The following is a 27,836-nucleotide window of genomic DNA, read 5'->3' on the forward strand; positions in this document are numbered from 1 at the left end:
AATTAGTGGCACTTAAGCAGGCTCATTGAAAATAGTAGGCAGGAAAAATATGTTCCACTGAGCCGATTGGACTAATTATGATTTAATGAACCGTTTTTAGGTAGTGGACATTTATTTTATCTGTGCTTTTACTGTGGAGGAGAACTGATAAGACCTTTACATGTTGAATGTGAATGTATTTGTTGGTGCAGACGGTGGAAATGGTCCGTTTCGGATGACTGGATAGAGACTAACGCCTGTAGGTGGCAACCATACCTCATCAACAACTGAATCACACGTGTACGCGCACCCACGCACACACAAACACACACACAGTCGGAGACACCAGATCTGGGCTTTTTGCGTTAATGTTATTGATTGCTGATAATTAACGACCACTGGGTGATTTAAGTGGGCAGCTGGACTCGGAGGCAAAGTGGTCTAAGTTAAAGTGGTCCCTGGGCAGTACAGGAACACGCTTACGCCAACACACGCGCTCACCTACCTACACACACACACACACACACACACACACACACACACACGTGACTCACACACACGCGCGCACCGGATCCGTGCCTGGAGACCGTGATTTCAACGTGCTCGCTATTCAAGTCTTGGACTGCAGCGAGCGGGGGGACCATAAGAGCCGGTGGCAAAAACCTGCTTTATTTGCAGCACACGGATGATGCTGCTGCCACCAAACCAGCGGGATCGGACACACTCTCCCTGACAAGCGGAATTATTGGGCGACTAATAGCTGCGGTTATGTAACGAATCCACCGGGCTGCTCTGGGGGAAATATACCACCTCGTGGATTCTTCCCATTTTACTTAACAGAAAATATTGTGTGGCATATGCTCTACGATTTTTAGATCAGCCTATGGCAACCCATTTGTCCTGATGCGACGCGTGTGATGGTTGCAGTGGGACGGGTATCCTTAATTTTATCCAATAGGCGTTATCAGGGGGTTTTTGGAGGACGCTTCGGAACCCCTTTCTGGGCTGACCTTATCATCAGTGCTGTAAATAGGTAACTGTTACTGGTCATGCATCTGCTGGTTTTGTTCATTTGTTTTGAAAAAATGATCTGCGCCAAAACACAGCCAGAGTGCCAGATCCCAACGAATCAATCCACTTTGGTTTGTTTTATGGATCGAATTTGATTTGGTGATTTTTTTAAGAGAAAACCCCCACTGGGAATTAATTTCGGACTGTGACTGGTTTGGGGGGAAAGGGCCTATATACAGATTTGACTCCCCATCAAAAACTCTGCAGGATTTCTTCCTCCTCAGTCCAGAGGAATATCTTCAAGTCCAGCGGACCACTGCTGGTCCACTGAGGGTTTTCTTCCCGCATATTACATCCGAGGGAATGGATGGCCACACCGCAGATCCACGCAACTCTTTCTGAATGTTTGGCATTTGTCGAAGACGAGCATCTTGACTTGTGATCGAGAGAGACGCGGACTGCAGCAGCCTCCAATCCCTTTCACATGGAGATCTGTGCCTCGGCCGTACTGCAAATCTTGGAAACGGGGACCGGGGCCCTGCTGTTTTTCCTCAACCTCCTTTTCATTAATTCGAGAAAATGCGTAAGTATTCTGTTGAATTCAGCTCAATTGAGCCCATTCAGCGTGATATGCTGTTGTATGTTCCCGTGTAGATCGAGAATGAATCCCATTTTAACCAGTGAACTATGGCTGCTTTATGTCATAAATGCGACGAAAGATACTTTTCTTAATGTTTTTCTATGTTTTTTTCATCTTTAGAATCTCTAGGTAGATAGTGATAGCTGTCGCATCATCTTCGTGTGTGAGCCATTATGTGCGTCTCTGAATGTGTGGGTGAGATTTATTTATATATTTATGTATAAAAAGATAGAGAGGGAGATAAATTAAGACAGGTGGGGACAGAAAGGGGGTTGAGGAGGGTATGTGTGTGTGTATGTGTGTGTGTGTGTGTGTGTGTGTGTGGGGGGGGGGGGGGGGGGTAGCTGGTGCAACAAATTGTGTGTTTGAGCGCTTGCTAGAGACTGTATGGATCTGTGGTAGTCCCTGTTGCCAGCAGGACATTACTGCTTGAAAAAGGCCTACGTCATATGGTAATTCATATTCAGTTCAGGTATTCTCAGCATTCACGTTTGCAGCAAAAAGAGCGTCTTATTGGCCAGGTGGACAGGCTGGCCCCCAAGAAGGACACTTCGAGCCAGAATGTGGCAAAGGAAAAGCTTTGAGGTCAAGTTATATTTTACAGAATCTGCTCTTGCACACATCTCCTGCACATTTCATCTCTCTATCTCTATGTGCCTCTGCATGTTGACCTAGTATGTCTGCAAAACCCCAGCAAAGCCAACCGGGGGTGATACATCTCAAACAGAAAAAAGGCTGTCATCTTTCCCTACCACATCCTGAGCAGGTTAACCAGAGGTAAAGTGTGCATCTTAAGACATCAGTTGTTAGGTCCTGGTAATGTTGCTTTGCCAATCCAGGCCTTTCAAAATGTGAATAGGAGCTGTCCATCAGTGGGAGGTGCTGAAAATGCCCTGATGCCGAAAATACTTGTATGTTAGTTAAAATGGGTAGAGGGAGCTGCATTCAGAGCAGACATCACTTCTGAAATTGCTATTACCGCTGCAGCCAAAAACATTCCAGTTTGTCCTCAAGTGTGCACTTTCATATTCACATCTGGTGATTTAACAACATGCTATAAAATCAAGGACACAGTCTGAGCATTTAAGAATGGCTGTGTCATTTATAGTTGGGTACCACAATGTTTGCACACACATACAAGCACAGTTCACCCATTGGTGATTAAATGGGTGAGTTGAATCACTAGAAAGGGTTCAGCCAATTGTGAGGAAATTAGCTCTTGCACATGAGACAATTGTTTTCCTCAGTATCAGTGCACTCTGCCAATTCATAAAAACAACTTGAGGTACAAAATGCCTTAAATCAAGTACTTATAAAAACCACTACAATTCATGTGCACTTGTTCTTTTACAAGTGATATTGGATTTAGCATTAGCATTCCATTCAGTTCCAGGTCTGAATCTGCTGATTTTTCTGTGCCCAGAAATTCACTGCTAACTACTAAAATTAGGGCCACACACTAACAAGTGTTTCAACATGGCATTAAGGCACCGTGTGCCACCTGAAGCTGCACTAAGCTTTAAAATTCAAAAAAAAAAAAAAAAGAAACAGTGTGGTAGTATAGTGGAGAAATGTGACTATAGTTTCAGCAGCCGATTCACTATTTGAACTTTAGGAAGAATCGTTTTTCGACAGTAATTGCTTTGCTGTGCTTGGTTAAGTGATGACCATCACTGCAAACAAACATGGTAACAAACATGAAGAATTTAGGGGCCTGTGGATTTTGGTTTTGTCACCTTGTAATATTCTTTCTCCACCAAGACCGAAACACCAAAGCATGAGAAATGTGATCACCTTGACAGGCGGTGTAGCTTTTGGCATTTACCTGTCCGCTAAGGGACCAAATGGATGTAAAACTGTGCCAGGACCACTCATGAGAATAGCTCTGACAGACGCATCCACTGTGGGAAATAAGCACTTGGGCGAATAGATTTCCTTTTCATGTGTGACACCAACACATATAGTCAGCCACTGGTCGAGCACTGGGTGAACGGTGACTCATCTAAACATCCGAGGCTTTTTCCTCCACAGTAAACCCCTGCTTTTGTTCTGGCTCAACCTGCTGCGTGAAAGAGGTAATTTATGCATAATAAGGGTTTTATGCGATGCAGTTCCATCATAATATTGCTACCTAAATTTCTTCCGACAAGCTGCCTTCTAACACCACTGACAGACATTTGTAATATGTTGATTTGTGGTGCCTTATCTATTTTTTCTTTCATCTGGAAACAATGAACACACATCACAGTCAAGGAACATATGCATGTCTTCATCCCTGGTGATTTTTTTGGTTTTGTTTCGACATATTTTTATGCCATTATTAAGTCAAACAACACACATCACAGAACTTTCAGCAAAATGTACTTTTTACACACAACACTGAGCATGGTGGGTTTTAATCACAGTGTAGTTTTAAAAACTACACCTGTTTGGAATAAACTGCTTTTTCTCTTATTTTCTATGTCAAATTAGGTGTCAATCAAAGTATGATAAGATTTACAATAAATTCCCACGGTTTATGAGTGAAAAAACACAGTTCATGGTGTTGTAGCCATATTTCAAGTTGATTTCACTGTGAGATTTCCAACAGAAAATCTTGGTTTCTGCACTTCAAGTTCCAGTATGTTCAGTGCCTGGCTACAGTGCCTCTAAATTTAGCTGTAAGCATGTAGGACTCATTTAGTGCTGAAACAATTAGTCAATAAATGAGTAATGAAGAGAAATAACATTCACGTCATTTACCAAGCAAAATACCAAATGTTACGTGGTTGCAATGTCTCAGATGTGAAGATTTTCTGCTTTTCTCCATTAAATATCTTTAAACCAATAGGTATATTTAATGTTGTGGCTGATTGGTGCTTATTCACTAACCCTGAGTGTTGAAGTTGCAATATAAAGATGTCACTTTGTGTGACGCTGTGATGAGTGTTTTTGATTATTTCCTGGTATTTCCTTGACAAAAGTATTGGTTGATGAATCAAAACCATAGCAATTTCAATTAATCTTTAATGAAAATAATAGATTGCCGCAGCCCTAGACTTCTTCTTTTTATTTAATAAATGAGCGTGTAATCTGACTAGCATTAACACTTTATTGTAACAGTTCTTTGTGAGCTGAAAGTAGATTAATACCTATTTTTGAAAGCCTCCGGTTTAAAGCTGTTAACAGCAAAGCAGCAGATTCATTTTCAAATAACTATCTTCTCCATCACACTTATGCTTTTGGCGATTGATGTGGGCGGTCAGTGTTTTTGAGGGATATGCTTTACTACAGGGGCAATATTTTGGTGTTTCATCAATTTATATTGTCATCTTGGCCTTCTGCATACTTCTCTGTGTGATATGAGGATTGGTGCTGGGAGTGGTGATAATTTATAGCGGAGGTTCTGTCTGGATAAAATGAAAAACAGCACAGTCCAGCCAGGCCCTGTTTTTTTTTTTTTTGTTGTTGTTGTTGTTGTTTTTAATCTTAACTAATACAGAGAGGTTGTGTACATTTTGAAACAATTACGTGTAGTTTGTGTCTGTGTGACATAAATAAGCAAACAGAATGCAGCTTGAGATTAAACTGACTTCCAGCCAGCTCCATTTTGATAGATAGTGCTCCGTATCTTTCTAGTAGTACATCCACAAAACATGTGTTTGTGTCGAGTCAAGAGACAGGCCAATCTGAATGAGTTGGACTCCCCTTCTGTGAAAGAGTCCAATGCATGCCGGGCTGAAGAGACTTAGTAATCACTGTAGCAGCTTAAGTTATGCCTTTGTGCACCAGAAAGGGGATTATTCAGCGAATCCTGTTCCGTGTCATTCACGAGCCTGCATTTCTACATCAACAAATATTAATGTGGTGATGTATGAAGAGCCTGTATCTGTGCGTGCCACTAATCCACTACTGTTTATTAACACTAAGGGTGTCTTATGTAGAGTGACAGCGATGATATGTGCAAAAAATCATAACTTATGGCACAAATGTCATAAGTCATTATTCAGTGTTTTGACTGCAGCTGCTGGTGCCTTATTTTACCATCTGTGTCATGTGCCATGCGTCTGCTGTGGCCTGAAGCAACATCAACTCCAGTGAGAGCCTCTGATTGAAAGAGTATGTTCAGGCTACGGGTACCATGTTTCTGCCACTTCAGCAACCAGCTACTTTATTTTTTTCCAAATGCCATAATACCCTTTATAGATCCCTCTACAGATTACCAACAACCTACACGTATACAGTTTAGCAATAATGCTTGAGTCAACATTATTTTCTGTGATTATAGGTTCAGCAGTGCTGTGATGTGAGGCACAGCTGAGTACCGCCCACTGCTCTGAAGAATGCATAATCACAGCAAACAATGTCCAAAAGGCAATTATGGCTTTTATACAACACTTTCACTGCTTTTCTGTAACATTTCAAAAGTTTTCTCGAGAGCATAGAACTATGAATATAATTACAACAAATCACACTACAGTAGTTGATCAAGCTCACAGGGAAGCACAGAAAGTAGTGCGTCATGGGAATTATTCCTGGGAATGTGTTTTGATACCTATTTTCATTTTGGATTTTATCCCAACACTTTATCTGGTGAATTTCAGAATAAAACAAATCTATTGAATCTTTCGATCTCTTTTCTCCATTTTTATACTAAAAACAATTCAAACAAGTAGCTAATCATCAATTCAGCTAAATTGAATGTCTGGACATCCATGTATAGTGTAGGCTAAATGTATCGTTTTTAAATTGGCTTTGATTGTATCTTTGATTGCTTTAATTTCAATAATATTTTACTGTAAAGCCGGCATGACTGCAAGTGCAATTGTGCTCCCTAAAATACTGTGGAAATAATGGCTGTAAGTAACAAAAACAAATTTGGCCCACTTTCCACTTACAGGTATTTTTCAACCTATTTTTCAAGTCACCAAATCAACATTGACTGATCCATCTGCAGAAACTTTTGCCTTCACCCTATTGGTTTTTTCTTTTACTGTTCTTCACTTTTGTACTTGTGTCAAATTACACTACAGTGACATAGAGACATCATAATACTCATAATACCTGATACATCAGAAATAAAAGTGACACAGCCATCATATCACAAAGTTAAGTTAACATAACTACAGAATAATAGAGGGTATAAAGGACCTCTGCCTGTTAAAAGCAACAGTAACCTATGCTGTCATGGTCAGGAAGGGGATATGAAACATCTCTGAGTGATTTTTTTTTATTTAAATTATTTAAAATGTATTAAATTGCTGACAAGCCCAACATGATTTCATATGCAATTTAACAGGATTCTTAACAATAGACATTCAATACTTGATTCAGAGTGAGAAACACAAGCCCGCGCCCTATATATGTACAAATTATATGAATGGCATGGCCACAGACAGTGTTATAGGCTATAATGTCAAATGCAGACCACTGAGTGATGAAATATCATTTTAGATTACGCCACTGAGTGCTACTGTAGCTATTGTGCATTAGGTAATCTATAGCCAAATGAACCTGTGAACCACTAAACCCCCTCAGCTCTTGTTTCTCCATGGAAGACAGCAGCTTGGATGTGCAGCTGTCGCAATGAATTTGAAAACCCAGAGTTGCAGAGGGAAGAAAAAAATATAATGTTATAATGTTCTTAAAAACTTCTAAACTCCTTCTGTAAATGTCCTCCTCTGTCCATCTGTATGGCCAGTATGTTCATATTAAATTGTTGCCAAAATATGGTGTGAAGTGAGTTTAGAACAAACTGAGAATAGAAATGGACAGTGGACGAGTAGACACTACAGTAGAAGCTTTGTGAAAGATTGTGTGGTCAATTTGATACTTTGTTTTTCATTGGTCTAGTGCTCCTCACTTTTTTACTTCACCTTTGCTCTTAGTGAACACAAACAGAAGCTTTTTTATACTCAACATAATGATATGAGAAGATAATATGCACAGATGTAGAGGAAGTGTCTAATTAGGAAGTAAAGCTCTCTAACACCTTCAGAATGAGTCATGTTCATTTAGCATTCTGACAGGTGGTTGAGCATGAAGTGAGAAATAATCAGCAACTCACCAGTTTTCACTGCTATTGTGGTCTTTTTGGCTAACAAGAGTTTATACTACAGCAGCTCTGTGAGGCTTTAGCGCTCCTCCACTGGAGACCATGAATGTCTGTACAAAATGTCAGTAGTTTCTTCTATTCTAGGCAACTGTGGCTCAATCCCAGTTGGTTGGGTTTCCCGCTCCTCTAAGACGTAGACAGCTGCATTACAGCTCCCTATCGATGTATGTGTGTGTGTGACTGTGAGTGCAATGAAGAGCAGTGTGAAGCACTGATAAGGTAGAGAAGTGTTATATGAGTGGCGAGCATTTACCTTATGGAAAGGAACAAACTGAACTTTACACCACAAGGAGTTTCCTGGAGGTTCTGATGTGAGACAGTTTCCCTTTAACTTTATATGGTTTGTTAATTAGAGCTTCACAGAAAGGAGAGAACCAGTTAGTTACACTGCAAAGCCTATGCAAGGAGTGTATATATATGTTTGCACCTGTTTGTGTTGATTTAAAACTAAACTTTACAACAAAGTCAGAACCAAGGGGAGTCATATGAGTATTCTGTTGTTTGATGTGTCAAGTTCAAACCCAGTGTAGGTGAAAGCAAGCCCTTGGAAGGGCTTTGCCTCAAAGCCTGGGCAAATCTCATTGTCTGCTTATCAGCCTCAAATTTACTCCGCCTTACTGAGATATTCCCTTAGAGAATTAGGGATAATAGCTGAAGTGATGACTGTCATGATGAGTCTCTATCTCTCTCATGTTCAGTCCCCCCCATCCTCTTTCCGTCTCCCTCTCTAACTTTTCCCTGTTTATCTAATTCCCCACATATTAATATACATTTTATCTCCTGCCAGTTCATTTAGCTCAGATATCTTTGATGAGAATATCTTAACATTACTTAGAGCCATGCATGCATGAACTTTTCATGTCGCAACTCACTAGGAAAAGACAGTGATTCATGATACATGAAGAGAGTACTGATTCACAGTAAGAATGAAATTATATATTATCTAGTTCATTAATGCTTTGGCAAACAGCACAGATTCTGGTTGCTGGAATGCTCTAGATTGGCTTAATTGGCAAAGATGAAACCCCAGTAACTGGCGCCAAGTCAAACACTACTAAACCGAAAAGAGAATCTTGTAAGGCTGACAAGATTGCCTCTTTAGTGTGTGGCTTGGAGTCGCCCCTGCTGCATTTTCCCCTTTTATGACAGTGCTTTCTTCAACCACAGTGTTTTCTGGGCTTGAACCAGCCTGTTAGAACATCTTGTTCTCTTTTAGCCATACACTAATACATTATTGGTGAACCTTATTGTTTGCCACAAGAGAATTTTGTCCTTCAAAATCAAAGGCAGGAAACAGAAGTGCTTGTATGATGTCTTTGTTTGTGTCTTGTGTCCTTAATAATAAAACAAAGTCCCTGTCATTGGAATACATTAAACCATGGCTAAGCAAATGTAGCTGGAGTATTTAAACAATAGTTGCAACAAAAGTCACTCTTTTAGGTGTTTCCCACATCCTGTGTCTTACGTTAATGGAGAGAGATGTCCCAGTGCTCTTGAAATAGGGCATTCAGTCTGACAGCATGTCAGAGTTGTAGCTTACCTACATGACCTGCTGAGATGGATGTAAAACATTATGGAAATTGCAGACTAGAAATATTTCATAAATTAGACAGTCAGAAAAAACTTCCAAGACTTCCAAGACAGAAGACAAACCGCAGACAGAAATATGATGCATGTCTTCTGTTGGTAATTCAAACCAAATATAGAAAGCCCTTTACAAAATGTTGTTTTTTTCCACCATTTTTAAATCAAAAACTACAAAAGTGAAATAAAAAAATAAAAAAATAAAATGTTTGGTTGTTTCAAATTTGCCTTTCGTTATTATTTGTCATTGAACAGAGAGCATTATTATTAATTATTGATTGTTATTAGTAATTATTATTGTTATTTAGTAATGCAAATAATCATTAGGTGGTGTGTTATGTAATTATTTGTTCCACTTAAACTTCAGTTGTACCTTTTCTCATTGTCTTTTAATGCATGTCTGAGAATTGAAGATAAACCTTCTTATTATTCTAGGATGGTCAAGTCTTATGTACTTTCACTCACAGCTTGGTAATAAAAATTACTAAGAATATGGGTTAGTTAATGGGGTTAGAGACTATAACACTGCTTGACTAACCCACCTACCAGTTGTGATCCAGTTAGCAGGTCTTGCCACCTGATCAGATAAGATTGCTGAGTGGATTCAAAAAACACATATAGTATCTGTTGTAGCCTAGTTAAGGCAGTTGTAAAGGCAGTCGTCCACGGACCACAGGGTCAGTGGTTCGATCCCCAGCCCTGGCTATATGTCGAAGTGTCTCTGGGCAAGACACTGAACCCCTAACACCCCATTCCCCTCCCCAGCTGTGCAGTGCCGTTAGAAATTAGGGAGGGTCAGGAAGGGCATCCGGTGTAAAGACTGTGCCAAATCACCTTTCCTGAACTTATGGGATAAGCCAAAAGGACAAAATAAATAAATAAATAAATAAAAGTATCTGTTCTCAATCAATAAATGAATAAACATTATTTAAGATGTTCAAAAAGCTATTGCCGGCCATTAGTTTCAGCAATAATCAAATCTTATAGTAAAGGTACCAAGCATTCCTTACTTTGACCTTCATAATTATCTTTTTTTTTGTCCTTTCAGCTTCTTCCTAAAACTCAGGGTTGCCAGAGTGGATCATTAGTCCGCATGTTGGTTTGGCACAGTTTTTACACCGCATGCCCTTCCTGAGTCAACCCTCCCCAATTTTTACTGAGCTTGGTACCGGCACTGTGCGGCTGGGAATGGGGATGGGCTGTTAGGGGTTCAGTGTCTTTCACGGAGACACTTCGATAGGTGGTCGGGAAGAACGCAGCACAACTCTATCAACTGACCCACTGCCACCCGCAATACTTTGAGCTTCTTACCTGTGCTTTTATTTATCCTTCATCAAATGTGATTCAATCTTTGTGTTTTAAAATGTTAGAAATCACCTCTTTTTTCACAGTTTTCAAAATAAAAATAGATTAATTGTAACAGTAATGCAGCCCTGACAATAACTGGAATATTTCACTGAAACTATGAGTTGTGGCAGGCAACCATGTATATCTCTAGTCTTCCAGTACGCCCCAGTTTGGTTTTCTCATTCTTGGGTAGTGATGATATGCAAACTATGTATCATGAGTCATTTAAACAGCGTGGAGCAGCTAGGCTAAGGGGCATATGGCCATGTTGGAGCAGAGCCATGCAGCTTAAGGCGGGGTAAAAGGATGGGCAGAGAATGTTGGTGCATTAGCTCCTTGGAATCGCATCATATTTCAGTGCTTCTCCAGTGATCACACTGTTTATCCAACAAGGAGTAAATAAACCATTACAATTGCATCTTTACTCCATGTTAGAGAAAGTTGGTATCTCAGGGAACTGGGACAGCGACACTGTAAATGCAGTTTGTCTGTGCATAAAGATGAGACAGACAGAATGAAAAAGACAGAAGGAGAGGAAGATGACTTGTGATCCATTAAAATATCCTTGGCGATGAAAGACATTGTGCTCGAGTGTTAGTCATGGACAGTTTCTACCAACACTAAAATTCTGCTATGGCTGTGATCAGCTGCGATTGGCTAAACACACCAGAGAAAATGCGGCTGCAGAGCTAGAGAGCTCACGATGAACTGTGTGTGCCGACTGTTGATTATGGGGAGAGCCTGTGGTTCCATCTATTTCATATTCATGAGCCAAATGTTGCACGTTGTAATATTCATGAACAAATTAGACGTTCAAAACACCAGTGTGAGTGAGGCACAATACATAGGGGCTCTAGATGCAACTTTCATATAAAACTCTTTGGCCTTTTTTGTGTCCCAGCATATAATGTTTCATTTTGTTTTACTCCACCACTGATCCTGCCTCTGTGTTCACTATTGAAATGAGTGGCTGAGGCTGCATATATCCACCAGATTTTTCTTTTTTGGTGCAGAATTCTGCATTTCTGTCCTCACAGCAGTTTCCACCATCTACAAGCAATTTGTTTTTTTTTTTATAAATATCCTGTTTACTGTACGAGAGGTCGAGAGCCTACCAGCTTGTAAGAGACCAGCTTTGTTCTGCCTCTATGATCAGCTGGCTTGCTAGCATGTCAGGACGGAGCAACAGAAGTGTGTCCAATCAAGCTGAGCCCTGTTTTAAAAGGCCCTGCAGTCCTTGGGCAGAGGCCGTGTTTATGACCCAAAATCGAGGAGACGAGCCTGGCCCTCTTCCAAGCCCTCAAGCTCGTATATTCTCTTTGAGCATATCCAGAGGAAAAGTGCACCGCTGCAAGGAAGCCCCATGAGACACCTGTACATGTGTAACCGATTGTGTGTGTAAGAGAGAGGAGATAGAGTGTGTGCATGCATGTGTGTGTAAACAGTATGTCAGATGAAAGAAAACCTTGTTAACCTTCAAGCCTGCTATTTTTATTTTTATTTTTTTAGTGTTGGCATGGGTGAAGACATAACAGTGAACTCGTATCAAATGTACAAAGACAAGGTTCACAGTGTAAAGAGAACAAGAGATAAGGTCAAGAAAAAAACATGTACATCCTCCCCGCAAAACAAATCCTGCAACCAATCGAAAGTATTATAGCCACACAGCTATAATGAACAAAATTATTATTAAAGATTCAAGATTCAGAAAAAACATCTAATTGACCTGAGTCAAAAGGAAATCTTTTATAATATTTGTGATTAAAATGCAGTTGATCATTTACTATATTGGTGTGGACTTACATCATATTTTGCCCATTAGATGATTAAACTGTTTTTCACCTCAATTTTGCAGAGTTGATCCCTGAACTGAAGGCCACATTTACAATTCGTTTCAACTTTGTATGCGTCAGATCTATCTGATCAGTCCTTTGTCTGAAAAGGAGTTTAAATTGATCATGTGCTGTTGATGTTCAAAATATGAAATTCATGATAATAATGTTTGGTAATAGCGTTTGTATTAAATTCTTCTGCATTGTAAAATATGTCATCTCAGACAAAATTGTAAGAATGACTGCGTGTCAGCTGGATGCAGACTCTGGCTCAGCCACCTCCTTTGCTTTTGTGTTGTATGCTAATGGTTTATTTTTCCTCAGAGTGAATCTATGACAGTGTGGCCCACAATGTTGCCTTGTTCATGATGATCAATAGGCATTAACTTGTGTTAACAAGTGTTTTGTCAAGTAGGTTGTTCAGTGAATGATTGGCAGCTTCCTGCTTCACTAAAATATCAACACGAACCTTTGCTATACCTCACTGAGAGAACTCACTTCTCCACCTGAATTAATGAACACCGCACTCACTGAGCTGTCACTGCCCTCTGCTTATGATTTTCAAATTTAAAAATCATTGCCGCTTGAGCACTGAAATTATCCAAAATAATAACTATTTGCATCAATCTGAGTTGGGGACTAAGGCCCCATTATCACCTCAAATGTTAGCTTTGGCCCAAACTGTTTTTAATTTCTTCCCTCCAAAATACATCATACGACACCCCTGCTGTGGGCCATAAGCATGGTACTAAAACCCTAAGCTTTGAGGTGAGTTTGTATTTCGAATAGCCATTGGTCTTTAATAGTAAGTTTCTGACATTGAACAATAGGGTCAAGTTTTGATCTGTTAACACAATCTTACACACAATCTCACTGTTTGTTAACCCAATCTAAAAATGAGATTAACAGCAGAAAATATGTAATATACCCTGATAAAATACCTGTTGAAAAACTCAGCAGGGGTCTTGTAGTTACTCAACTACAAAAGTACAAGTATGCCCATAAGTAAATATTATTATTAATAATACTAAATTTGTTGCTGTTATTAACATGAATGTTAATTTAAATGCTGCAGTTTTGAGCATTTAGACCAAAAAATGAGTTTAACACTGTCTGCCCTTTGGTTCTAATGTGTGTAACGGTTTGTTAGACTCCAAAAGAGTAATCTCAGCAAACACCTGCCTCCTTGCTATTTCATCAATGGTTCATTGGGTCATACAATACGAGAGGGTAGAGACTAATAACCTCTCGAAGGACTTGTTGGTCTTTTAGTTGTTTTTACTAAATGAAAGTGTTTAGTAGTAAAATGCAAAGTGAAACTGTCTATGGAATAACTGCTCAATTACAAGTTACATGTGCATATATACAAATTTATAAAACTTGCTGATCATCATTATGTGTATCCTGTTGAACTGCACTGCACCTAATCTGGGTGAATAACATATTTGTTTGCTCATTGTCTTTATTGTTTGCTATTAAAGGTAATTAAAGCAAATCAGTCAGCATGCTACAGTCTGGATTAATTTTATTTCACACCTTTAGTGTAGTTTCAATTCCACTTTGACACCACGTCAAATAAGTCTCAAATTAATTTGCACCTGATTTTACAAATGTGCTTATGTATCATAGAAATACATGCATTGCCTGTGTAGATGCTTTTGCTGGATTTCACTCTACAAAAATGGTAACACCAGAATGTAGCAGTGGAGTTTCAGTTGTGAAACAGCAGAGATCATTTCATTCTTAAAAATTTTGGGGACTCCTTACTCTGCTTCTCCCCAGTCTGCTACTAAGGAACAAGGATGTTCATCAGAGCAGGTACAATCTTTTTTTGTTTATTTGGACACTTTGCATTGATGCATCGATGCATTGATACATTTACATTAGACACTGATTCTTCTGTGCAGACTGGTTGCTCCAATTTTTTACATACATAACTGTATGTGGCCCCTTAGCAAATGTGAAAGCCAATGCAACACATTTACTGGAGAAGTCAGTTCAAGTAAAAGGTTTGAAATGTCTCCTGGACTATATCCTGAACTAGGGCTCTTGGCTCTGAGATGTAAAAAGGTGTTTGACTCTGCACTGGAGATAGATGTAGGCCATTCCAGACACCAGCATGTTAGAGTGTCTCAGCCATTTAGAGGATTGCTTGTGTAATGCCATCTGTATGCAGGGGATCAACACCCACTTTTACACCAGGGCAGAGAGAGAGGAGCAACAGTGACTTCAGCCAACATCTGTCGGTTTCCCTCAATCTTCCACTTACTCATCCCCTAGTTACTTTCATCCACCTAATATTGTGACTGGATATGTTAATTAATGAAAGAATTATCTCTCCATAATGACTGTGAAGGGTAAAAGCATCTGTGAACATGTAACATGAACTTAAAATCGGCACAGTGCTTAGCTCTTAAAATAAATTCCTCAAAAAATACATTGTTCCTTCTCATTTAGGGAGTCAAAGATCACCACAGCGGAACGTTTTGGCATGAGTTTTTATGCTGGATGCCCTTCCTGCCACAACCCTCTCATTTTATTCGGGCTCGGGACCAGCACCAAGGTGCGCCCTTTATGGCTGGGCGGGGCCACACCTGGTGGGGTGGGATTCGATCATGCTGCCTCCTGCACCCCAACCCAATGAAGTGGCTAATAGTTACCAATTACAACAACAACAAGTTGTAATTAACAAAATATAGTAGAAGGAGATTAAATGATTTATTGGATAGGTGATGAGCAAAAGAATAATCTTTAATCCTCATTTGATAAGCAAAAAATTTACTATTTACTAACTACTAACTATAATTATTTACTAAAATCAATGTTGAATATTTCCTTATTTCAGCAACTAAAGATAAAGTTGCCATTGTAAAAATTGTTTGTTGACAAAACAAGAACACTTCTGATGGGTGTTTTTACTTCTTTTTATAGATCAAACAATTAAACAGTTCATCAAAAATGATTTTTCATTTTTGAACCTTCAAACTGCCGGTTACATTTTTAATGCTGCTTCAAAACCACTCAAGACTGCATTCCAGTTATTTGCATTTATCTGGTGTTAAGCCCAGTTTCAAACATCACGTACAGATGTTTCAAATTCTCAAAAATCAAAAGCTTTAAAAAAACAAGACATGATTCAAGAATTTGTCTACTATCCAGCAATTTCCACAAATCATCTCTTCATTTAACAAACTAGGTCCATGATTGCCAACACAAATATGTTGTAGACATAGTAAAAAAGGCTGTGTTAATAAGTCACCAAACAACGATGCTTTGTCAGTCAGATCTTTCCACCATAATAATTAGTAAAGAACAGAGTTGCCTGTTTTAGAAAGGTGTACGTGCACGCACCCAGACCAACAAAAAGCACATCAAACTCTTCTGGGCTTCAGGTAGTGTGATGATGGCAATGCCATGTGACAGCGATGACAATTGTCATCCTTGTAATAAAAAACAGTCAGTGATGCAAATCATTTATGTGCTACTGTGACAACCTTCCGCCTGTTCCTTTATAAAGAAGTTGTTTGTACAGTATGCCTGTTATTAATACTAAATGGGCAAAAAAAAAGCAGATGTACTGCAATGCTGTAAATTACAGCTTTTGTTGACAAAGCCACCACTCACTTCTTTTTAGACATTGTGTGTGTTTACATGTGATGATATTTTTTTTCTCCAATTTGGCAGCAGCTGAGAAGTGGTCATTGCTTTGTTCAAAAAAAATGAAGCTAGTCTAGTCTTTGTACATCATTGTCCCCATTCATCATTCAATGCTTTATATCTTTGGAATGCAACGCACAGTCATTTCTATGTTTAGCGGTGCATGTATGTTTTCTTTACGTTGTCTGAAGCTGTCCCCATGTTTTGCGTTTTCTTTCAGTCACTTTTCAGTCACAAGTTTATTCGAAAACAAGTTGCTGTTGCTGCTCCAAAAAGCAGAAGCAAGACCTATGTTACAATGAGAACTTCTGAAAACTGATGTCAAAGTTTTCATAACCCACGTGCTTCACAGTTGCATAGTATAAAACATCACTAGAAACAAATGACAAATAACTTTTGCTTTAGGTGCTTTATAAATTACCAATCAGAAGCAGTTTCTGACTTTTTGTGGACTACTTTTCTCTTTAAAGTGATATGAAAGTTATAGATTCACATGTGTGCACACGGTTCAAATATTTTTATTGTCTTATGAGGATTATTGCTCATCTGTATTGTTGTAGAATTGTGGATTGATTCTCCGACGCAATCAGTCTCCTTTCATAATCAATGAGCCTGAATAATATGTAATACACACACACACACACACACACACACACACACACACACACACAAGCTACCTAAAAGAATATTTGCAACTCTAGTCAACAAATAATAAATACACCTGGAGGTTATAGCCATTGATCTGAATCATCTGTCAGAGAGACAAGTAGTCTACTGGTTAGAATAAACAGGCACATCACAGACACACAAACTGTAGGATTATTTTGACTCTAACGTTTACCACTGCTGTCAGAACAAGGCCAAGACAAGCAACTTTGTTGTTCAAATATAGCTCAAACAAACCTGACAGACTGAAGAGTGGATGATCTGCACGCCCTATTTTAGTTTGCAATTAATTGACATAACATTATTTTGGTCTCACAGAATTTTCAGAATAGAATAAACATGCTTCTTTAGGGGGACATGCTATACATTTGTATATTTTTTTTCTGAGATTTTTTTTCATGAACACGCTTTGCCTAAAAATCCCATGCAATTCAAGAGTTGACATAATTCATCAAACATGTGTAAGTATCGTAACCCAGTAATGTACAATGTTGATTTTAGTTCTTAATTAGCTATTTCCTCACCTACAAACATGCACCAGTTTGGTATTTATGGGTCATTTTGCACATTTGCATATTTCTATTTTAGATTCATTGTCATGTCAGAAAAATGTCACACTGTGTAATTACTGCACGGGAGAGGTCATGACAGCATGTAGCATCCTTTAAACACATAAACATGATTTATAAAACCCTGAAGCAAGTGTACTAAAAAACAGACCTCTTAAATATTGTACACAGAAAACCAGTCTATTATAGCTCTTTCCATTTTGGAGCAGGCCCTGATTTTAATTACTATACATGGTGAATTAGCTAATGAATAATGAATGGATTCCTCACACTAAGTGCTCTGACTGCTAATGCACTTGCAATCCTCTCTCTACAACCCCCTCACTCACTGCCAATGTTGCTTTCTGATTCTATCTTTTTTTTACTCCTCTCTCCAAGTTGGATTCACACACACAATTTCTTCCCATCTCTGCTTTTCTCACTCTCACTCAGATTTGATTAGATTTTCTTCTGTACGAAATTATTTAGTGATGAGGGTCGAAAATGAGACGGAGACAGAGAAAGGCTTCTGGATTGAAGGAGTCAGATAGTGGTTCTCAGGGGAGTGAGGGGAAGAGATAGGTGTTTCGAGGAAAGACAGGGAAAAAGCTGCAGGATTAAGGTGCAGAGGAGCTGCAGACATGCAGACAGAGGCAGGGAAAACAATGTACTCAGTGTGCTGTGTGCTCAGTGCACATAACTTCCGTGGAGCTGAGATAAAAATAAAATCTAGAAAAACACATCTAAACAGTTTGGAAAATATTAGCAGGTTGTTGTGTGTTTTATTCTGATAGGTCTTAATTGAATTTACACATCTGCTGTATTTTGTTAACAATACAGATGATTTAACAGAGAGTTGCAATGTATGACATCAGCTTTCAGATTTTACTCTTCTCGTCATAGAGCCGGGCCAATCTTATTTAAAAGAGCATAAAATATATTTCTTTTTGTTTCTTTATTTTTCCAAACATGTTATCGTATATACATGTGAAATTTATGAAGTAAATATATATATACATTGCAACGTATGAACTTATACTGATGTATATCCTTTTTTAACTAAAAAATATTAGATATATTTTATATGTCTTTCTAAAAATATTAAATAATAAATGCTGATGTATCGTTGTAGGTTGACCACCTGTCAGCACAATTAGCTCCACCTTTCCCTACAGTGATCTGTGACCCTCAATTTTTTTCTTAAATTACTTTACATATTTTGACACAATTACCATAATCAGTATTTGTTAAAATACACAGTTTTCTTATTGAAGTACTTGTACCTTTGTACTTTCAGTAAAATGTAATTCATCCGCTTAGTACTGTATTTCATTGAAATATTGGAAGTGGTACTTGTAGTGGATAATTTGTAGGCTTATTCGTGTTCTTTTCCTTGAGTATTGAATTTGTGTACTTCCACCACCCCTGCACACACTGTACCACACTGTCTATGGGGCTGTACATGAATTAGAACACCAGTATTAATGACCTGGCCGATCAAAGTGTGTTTGTACTGTAAGTAACTTACATGCTTGACTACAACAAGTATGCATGGAAGAAGATAACTCCGGTGAACAGTAAGCAGCTGAACCCTTCTCCCTCATCTATAAACAGAGTCAAATGTGTAAGGTCAGCCCACAGTCGTGTTGCAGTAGGTCATGATTACAGGCTGAGGTTCACAGATTCAAGAGTAAAATGACACCTGTTCTGTAACATGTTGTTTGGATTGTACTGTATAGCACTTGTAAATGAAGAGACAAACATCAAAGTTGTGTCTTAGTTTCGTTTGGAATGATTCACACTTCACACTATTGTTATGTTCATCACTGTGCTGAGCATGTCCCTATATGACAAATCACAAAGCAAAATTATTGCGAAGGAATTCCATTTTTTAAAAGCCACAAGAAATGTCACTGCATTTTAGACACTTTAAGAGGTTTGTTCCCCCATAAAATGCTTCCTTTGTGTTTCAATAATTACCTCAGAAATTAAATTTTCATCCTCTTAGATTAAATTGACATCACTGTGTAGTTTGTGATTTACACTAGTATTTAATACATTCTTTTAGTTGATTTTTTAATCGTGATAATTTGCTTGTGAACTGCCAAATACACAAGCACACACACAAAGCAGACACAACAAACAGCAAGGACAAACAAGGACAAACCAACTGGGAAACACATTTTGGCACAACACCAATCCTTAACAGCTTATTAGCATGCCAGCTGAGACTTCTCACCATGAACAAATAATGAAAGAAAAACAAGATGGACTACCTACTGTATGCTGTCAACATTGGCTACACACAATCAATCAGCCATCAGCAGTGAGAACACAATCTCATACCTAGCACAACCACTAGTCTGTTCAGCAGCTGGCTTAGTAAATAATTAAAACACTTCATCCATATACTGTCAAAACACAGTTGAGCTTGCCAATGCTTGTGTGAACATTCATATAGAGGTCCCATGGTAAACTATCACTTGCTCTATCATGGGGTACGATGGTGGCATCTCCTGGCCCCCGTGACAGGCCACGTGATTTACAGAGCAGCGTGCTGCACGCACCAGCTCATGCACATAATACGGATATTGTACTAGGTCACAACTAGGTCTTGTTGCGTTTAGACATGCACCCCCTTCAGACATAGTCGGGAAAATGTCAGAATTACAGTGCATGTGTGAGAGGAGCTTATTTTTGCAATGTATTTACTGTGGTTGACCAAATACAATGCTGACCCAACTTGCTTGTTAGTTTATATGAGAGCCAAACCCTCCTCAGTCCAGCCACCATCAGCCTGTAATTCCACTAATGCCACCAGTAATCACTAGCAACTATTCTAAATGAAATATGGCTCTTGACCTGTAAAGTAACATATCTGTGAGTGTGAGACCGCAGGAGAGTTTACAGGTTCAACAGGTGGGCACTCATTCAAAAACTGAAGGCTTTCAGTGTTTTTCACTTCAAAGCATTTCCCCTCCTTCTCAGCACTCGCATCCTCAACACAATCTAGTTCACTTCTAAATCAACATGCCAGCTAAACCCAGCTAACTCCATGTCCAGCTACGCATCATGTTGGTATCACCAGCAGCATGTAACCACAAAGGAACCACCAACTAGTCTCCCTCAGTTACCTCATTTTAAAGTAACAAAGCATCCGATCCAATTTCCCCAACAATCCTGCAAGCTGGTAATTTGCATGCTAATTAGAGTTAATTTGTTAGATAATAAAACATAATAACATCATTCTAAGAAGAGGTACAGATGATCATACAATACAAAGTTTAAAAGGTATGTGTTGGTTGTGTTTCAGCACAACACAACGCCTGCCAAATTATGTAGCAAAAGCCAAACAATGATATTGCTCATGGTGATGATTTGTGATGCTCTTTACTAGAGACTGTACGTCTATCTTTCACAAAATTGTTGACCGCCTCTTGAATAATTGCATTTCCTCTGCTTTGATTTCTGACTGACTTTAAAATGGTCTCCCTCTAAGCATCATGCATTTGCTGCTGAACCGTCAAAGCACATTAACAGAGAGAAAAGAGGATGGAGAAGAGAAAAAAAAAAATCAAATCAAAATCACACCACTGAGAAAGTGTCTGCTCTTCAGCTTCCATTTATTGAGTCCAAATATATTTGATGGTAGTTATTATTAAACAGACCTTAATCCCCAGCTCACTCTACATCGTGAGGAAGATAATTATAGTAATCTGGTCAAACGGAATTTAATTTTCAAACTATAATTCGCTGCAGTGGGATGGACTACTTGTTTTATGGAATGAGTTTCTAGTGTCTTACAGCTGTGATGGCTCAGTGACAACATATAGAACATTGTTCAGAATCCACTTTAGGTTCGAGACACTAATTAGCACTATGGCACCAACTTGGCACATGCAATATTCTTTAAAAGAATAGTTGAGAAGTATCCATTGTTCTTTTTGTTCTATATAGTGGAGTAGGTGAATACAGTATATTGCCTTTGAAGTAGGACAACCTAATGTAGCCCTCCTAATATTCACTACAGATAGAAATATACCCTCTACTTCTAGAAGCTTTGTGTCTTGTGTTGGAAATTTCCTTTGAAGATATTCCTCCATTTTTCCACTGTAGCCACACAGGAATGGGCTTGTGATGTACACGCTGTTGTTGTCCTGCCCTTGAGCAAATCACTGATTCCCCACTGACTTGCCACCAACTCTAGGGGCATTCTCTGTGAAGATGACCCGACACTCTGACCTCCCTGGAGAGAGCAAAGTGAAAAGAGAGTTTAACTGTGGGGATCAATTGAAGTATCCCGGTTTTATTGCTTTATTTGAGTCTGTTGGGTAATTTGGGGAAAAGGATTTAGCTTGCATTTAATCATTGCCCAAAACATGCAGCTACTGTACATTATGCTTTGTCTCTGTAACAAAGCACACTGGTATATTCATTTTTCTCACTGTATTTTAGTTTTCACTGCAATAATTATTGCTTATTGTGGACACCTGGGTAAGGCAAATGTGTGCAAGCTGGCTATTTATAGTCTTACAGGTGCACGCTGCGTGCTGTTTATGGAAACATAAGTAGATGATTAGATACCGTGTGCTTTGTTGATCAATTCATATGCCGAAGCTCATATAGAAGTGGCAGTGCATTACTTTATAGCTTTTATCTTGGATTTTCTTATGACTCCACACATGAATATGAGAGCTGGAGCCTGGCCTCAGAGCGGATACAGAACTCAAAACAACGCCTCAGCCTTAGTAATCCATCACAGTTGCATCAGAAGAGTATCAGCCACTTTTACATTTTTAAAATAAGAACTGCTCACCATTAAATAATAATGCATACAGTCAGAAATAATGTGGCAGCAAAGACAAGTCAGGAGAAGCATCCTTTTTCTGTTTGCTTTGAGGATTTCTAGATTTTCTCTCTAGCACAAGCTTGGTGTCATGTTTGCAGTGATATTTGGTCAAGTTGAGTCAAAAACCAAAACCCAGATAAACCTAAACAGGCTGTTTCCACCAGCTAAAGTGTAGTTTCTGAAACTGGCATTTATAGAAAAAATATATCCAACATTTTAATAATACATCTTTTGTTATATTTGCTTGGATGGTTTCATGTAATGACAAATTTGAGGATAAACCTTTTTGTATTCACTCTTGCATGGTGCATAAGCTACTTATACATCATGGGTAAAACTTACATACATTAATAATCAAAATATTATTTATTTTACACATGTAATCAGGGATTAAAAAATTAGACTCACTATAAAAAAATCTACATAGTTAGTATTTGTACAAGAATGTGTGAGTAATACTGTATGTAGTCATAACACTGCACTTTCTAGATTAGTGTGGATGACTTGTAAAATTCTGATAGTGTATAGCAAAATCCAGAAAATGGATTTTCATTGAAAGGCAGTTGCAAGCTGGTGTGCACCTGTCTTAAACTAAAGCACAAAAGACTGCACCACACATGGTGCCATGTAGTATATTTTCAGTATTCTGTCACCGCTAACGTTAGAACAAACGCTCCAGAGAGAACTACCTTCAACTTCTCCTATTGAGTCAATTTGCAAACTAGAATGGCTGGAATTCATTGGCAAATGGCTGTGACTGAACATAGGACACTCTAGTGAACTAATCCCTTCGAGCACTCTGTATTTTGTAGGGAGCGGCAACCTGCCAAGACTGGCCATTGGCGCTTCATTGCTATTGTATCATTTTTAATAGAACACTGTTGTCTTTTTCAATACTAACAATGAATGATGGTATTTTGGCCTTTTGGAGGTAGAATACCTCTACACCTGTGATATGCCACAGCAAGGTAAAAATCTCAATAGATCCTGCAAATTAAGTTTTTATTCCCAGCCATAAAAATTTGAAATATACTTGTTATATCATTAAAACACAACTCCTGGCCCACTTGCAACAGCTTCTGAACCTGAAAGAAATCACATTTAATTCGTTATTAACACATTTGGAAAGAGCCAAGTTCCACTGATGAAGCATAAAATGTAACAAGAGCATTGTTGTGATGTGAAACAAATTTATTAAAACAATTCATCCTTCAAATACAAAGAGTGTCATGAGTTCATTCAGAATTCTTTTGTTGGCAGACCGGTTTTAGCCTTCAGCTGCATGTTCACCTGTTTCTCCAATCCCGATTCTTCTGCTTAAGTGGTGATCGGTTTAACTACTGTGAGAAGGCAGCGTCTGTGCAGCTCATTGTTCTGCCACTGCTGCTGGCTGTGTGTGCACTCCCACCTAACCTCAGGCTGCCACCTGCTTTTTGTGCACTGCATGTGGTGGGAATATGTTTCCACACTTCCCTAATTTCTAAAACCCAAATGTTTTTGCAGTGAGCATGATAGTCCATATTTGTTTTAACCAATTACCAAGTTAGCCCTCACTGTCTGAGTCATGTTAAGATACTTTAGGGCCATGTTTTCTTCCAGTCAGCCTTGAATCATGCCTCTATGCCCTTCCACCTACAGTTGGCCCATCCTACAAATCCCTTTTAGGAACACAGTCATGGCAGCAGATTGGTGAGCTAGACAAGTGACACGAATACTAAGAGCGCCCTCGCATTCAGTCAGTCTGCCACCCAGGGCATCCTGTCTTAATCCCTTTGCAAAGACCAGGCAAAGCCTTGGCAGAGAGCATTTGAACATGGAGGTCCCTACAGATTATTTAGCCCATGCAATTATCATAATGGAGGCAACATAAGGTAATAAATGAATTGTAACTGAATTATCACTTGAAAGGTGCCACTTTACCCTCTTGCCCCAATTCTTTTTTTGGATTGGCACAGGATAGGAACCGCCCTCTACTTACGTTAAATGAAGGCCCATGATGTGGCATACTGGAACTCTGTATGTTTACTATTATGACGATATTTAACACTGTAACACATATAGAAGTGATGGCGGATCAATTATTTTTAATTAAACATCCAGCATATAAGCTATATTATGTCACAAAATGAACATTTGAAATGTCACTTGCTCTTCTTGTTGTGAATTAAAGCAAATAAGCAATTTTAACTTGGCTTCATGCTTTCTTCAAACGGGCTCAAATGAATAACCAAAAGTTATTAGACATCACTATTAAAACGTTGCTTGTCCTCTCACTTAGTTGCTTTTCTCCTCTCCAAAGTACGAAATACGTGTCATGGCAGTTTCAAAGCCATTCAATTAGAAAAAGCAAACAAAACAGGGCCATCAATAGCCAAGATTGCAATCAGCGGTCTGTTGGGCAAAGTGGCTAAATGGCTGATAAAATTATTACATTTCCCATCAGACACAAGGAATTGATTAAAAATAATGTCTTTGGTACTGTTTTCAGACATTATACCATAGCATATTAGCCGATGGCAAGATAAAATATGTCTTTAGGTTTTTGTCCTCACAGTTATTGTCTGTATGACCGTGATTCCAGATGGCAGCTTGATTGCTCTCAATTTTTCCTTTCTTTTAATTTAATCCCATTCCATCACAGTCTGGACCCTGGTCATCTAAAATCGTGGTGCTTTTTAACAATATGATTGTGCCATATGGGAGCGATGCTGCCCTGAGGGGACGGCAGAGGTTAATCTCAGGTCAGAGGGTCAACTGTCCCACTTCATAGCTCATGGCTCATAATGTGATGGCCTAGAGTCTCTTTTGTTGGTGGGAGCTAACAAAGACCTCATATTCAGCAGAACAACAGATGTGAAGAAGTCTGCAGGAACCTGCACAAGATAAGTGAATGTGTAAAGTGGATTAGTTTTCTGTTTCTGATTCACAGATACTGAGCTTTGGACTTTCAGATCATAAACTTTAATGACCATAAAGCCTAATCAATATTTTTATATTAACATTACATCAAATGAAAAGAGTTTCTCAAAACACAGAGATCACTGAGCCAGTCAACTCTGCAGTTGTACACAGTCTGTTAGCCTCTTTTACCTTATGGTTTAGAATCTTATGTTCTAGATATTTGTCATATGGTTAAGTCAATGTTTCAGTCAGCTTGTGTTCATGTTTCCGTGCCCCCTAGTGCCCAGTCAATCAATCAAATCAATTATCAGAGCTTTAAAATTAAAGGAATGAATAAAGCTTTTATGTGAGCGCATTCAGAAAATCCATTTACACTGTGTATCACAATGTACTATTGAACGGTCCAAAATGACACAACTTAAGCACACTTGTCATTGTGTGTTTTAGTCGGCATGTAATACAGTAAATCTGCATTGTCGCTACATTCATAGCATCCTTTTTCCTATAAAAGAAAGAACTTGATTCTTATGATTCTTACACGGATAAAAGAAATTTTAAGATTTGTTGACACTTTTTTTTTTTCTATTACATGTGTGAATCTGTGACACTAAATAAAATGGTCATTAAACAAGTTGTTAAAGAATGTGTCACAAAATTGTACCTTCTTTGTGCTCAGGATCACGTTACTTTGAATCCGCTGAAAATGAAATAATTTGGTTTCAGACAGTTGTACTTGCCGATGTTGCTAGGATGCCTCTGTTACTTTCATTACCTTGAAAATGAAATACTGCAGCTGCCGTCAGTTGTGTGATCAGATTGAAGGCATAGATATGATTTAAATAACATTTTATTCAGAGCTGAAATAATGATTCCTCTATTCCTATTTGGGCACCTCACAGTAATTTTTCACACATGATGTAGCTAAAGAAATAAAATATGGTATGCAGTATTCCCTGTATTGTTACCATCATAGACTTATATGTGGTGCAGCACTGGCTCATAATTCTTTTCAGAGCCTAAACTGCCAGCACAATTTGTTTAAAACACTAAACGTGACATTTGCAAACACTGCTACAACTGGATCAACCAAACATGATTACAAAATGCTAACGATGTGACAATGTGAGTGCACTGTACACATTGCAACATACTAGCAGAAAGGCCTGAACTCTTAACTAACATGAACAGCAGTCCCATAGACACAGTTTAAGACTGGCTGCAGTATGGAAGCCAGTGAGAGTACTAAAACAATATTTGCTGGACACTATCCCAAGAGAATGAAAATGTTCAGGAAAATTTACTTAGTTTTTGCTGTTCTGAGACTCCTATGGTCAACGAAAGGGCCATCATTTCTGTTCATGTTAAAAGAACAGGGTTTGGCTGATAAATCTGCAGCACCCAACAGCCTCCTAGATTTATTTCCCTAACACCAGCATTCCAAGTACTGAAGCCAAGATGGGGGGAGGGGAATTGCCTTTCAGGTGGAGCATGGCTGAGTGAAGCACTCTTAGTCAGTATGACAGGAAGAGACAGCAGCCGTGGTGGCCACTAGTTATCATGGTGCAAGATTTTAAGAGTACTGTCCTGCCTCACACAAGCCAAACATATACACGCACAGCAGAAATAAAGAGACATTTTTGTTGGAAGCTTCTTCACACTTTTCAACATGATCAAAATGTTTTATTTCACATTTGCAATTTATTCAATTTATTGTTACGATATAATGTGTCACTTTTTTCTTGATCAAATCAGTTTATCTATATGGGCTCTAAAGGCAATGAAAATGTATTTTCAACATTTTCCAGAGCCAAATGTATTATAGCCAAATATCAATTTTAAAGAATTGAGCAGCCAATATTTTCCTATTTTTGTGTATATATTTTGTGAGCAAATTCTGTCATAACATCAATTTAAATAACATACAAATGTGGACTTTATTGCATAAAAAGTATTATTTTCTGTGCTACATCAGCAAATTCAAATTGCCATTTGGTTTATGTGGTATGTGGTTTTATATGGTTTCATGTTTTCTCCAACAATGTAGTAATTTGATTGAGAAATACTTTTACTGACTGTTCAGTAAGTTACTTAGCTTTCTTTAAAAAAGAAGAGAAAAGAAGCAATTTCTCTATGAAACATGTAGCTGAAGCAGGAACAAATGGGCTTTGTGTTAAGTGCAAAACATACAGTAGAACTGCATCTGTTAGAGAGTAATCATCATTTAACACACTAGCATATGCTGGTTCCTATGTTTTTATGTAGAGCCTATATAGTAATATTTGCATTAGCACTTGAAATGCATATCATATTTTCAAACACTGACACAACAAGCCTGTCATCCACCTGTATCTCTTAGGTACATTGTCTGTACACAGGTCTTGTAAGATGCAGATGCTCTGTGGAGTTACAACATCACAAAACAAGGTTAAAACAAGGCATGCACATGTTTCAGTGACGTGATGAATGAATTAGCAAGATTATATGCAGCCTTTTTAGTGGCCACAGGCTTCTTCTCCATCATGATGTGAGACTTGCCAGATTTCATATCACTTCATATTTTACCCTCTCTATCAATTTCACACTCACTGTATCAACTGCAAATGGCTTTGATTAGTAAATCCGTAATAAACAATCTGACTCAATTTATTTGGCCTTTGTTTAGATGTTTTCCTCCACCCAATTTTTACATTAAATTATAGTATTAATGAACAAATTTGGCATGTTATTT

General features: G+C 38.5%; 1 protein-coding gene across 1 annotated transcript in view; it reads left to right on the forward strand.

Annotated features, from left to right (window-relative positions):
- Positions 1–537: 537 nt before the first annotated feature.
- The window catches only part of lrrc4cb (leucine rich repeat containing 4C, genome duplicate b), a 34,949-nt gene continuing 7,650 nt past the window's right edge, over positions 538–27,836 (forward strand). The window contains exon 1 of the mRNA XM_067495638.1: positions 538–1,573. The gene's annotated coding sequence lies outside the window, so the exon portion shown is untranslated. The remainder of the gene's footprint in view (positions 1,574–27,836) is intronic.

Source organism: Channa argus, chromosome 2, assembly GCF_033026475.1.
Source record: "Channa argus isolate prfri chromosome 2, Channa argus male v1.0, whole genome shotgun sequence".
Taxonomy (NCBI): domain Eukaryota; kingdom Metazoa; phylum Chordata; class Actinopteri; order Anabantiformes; family Channidae; genus Channa; species Channa argus.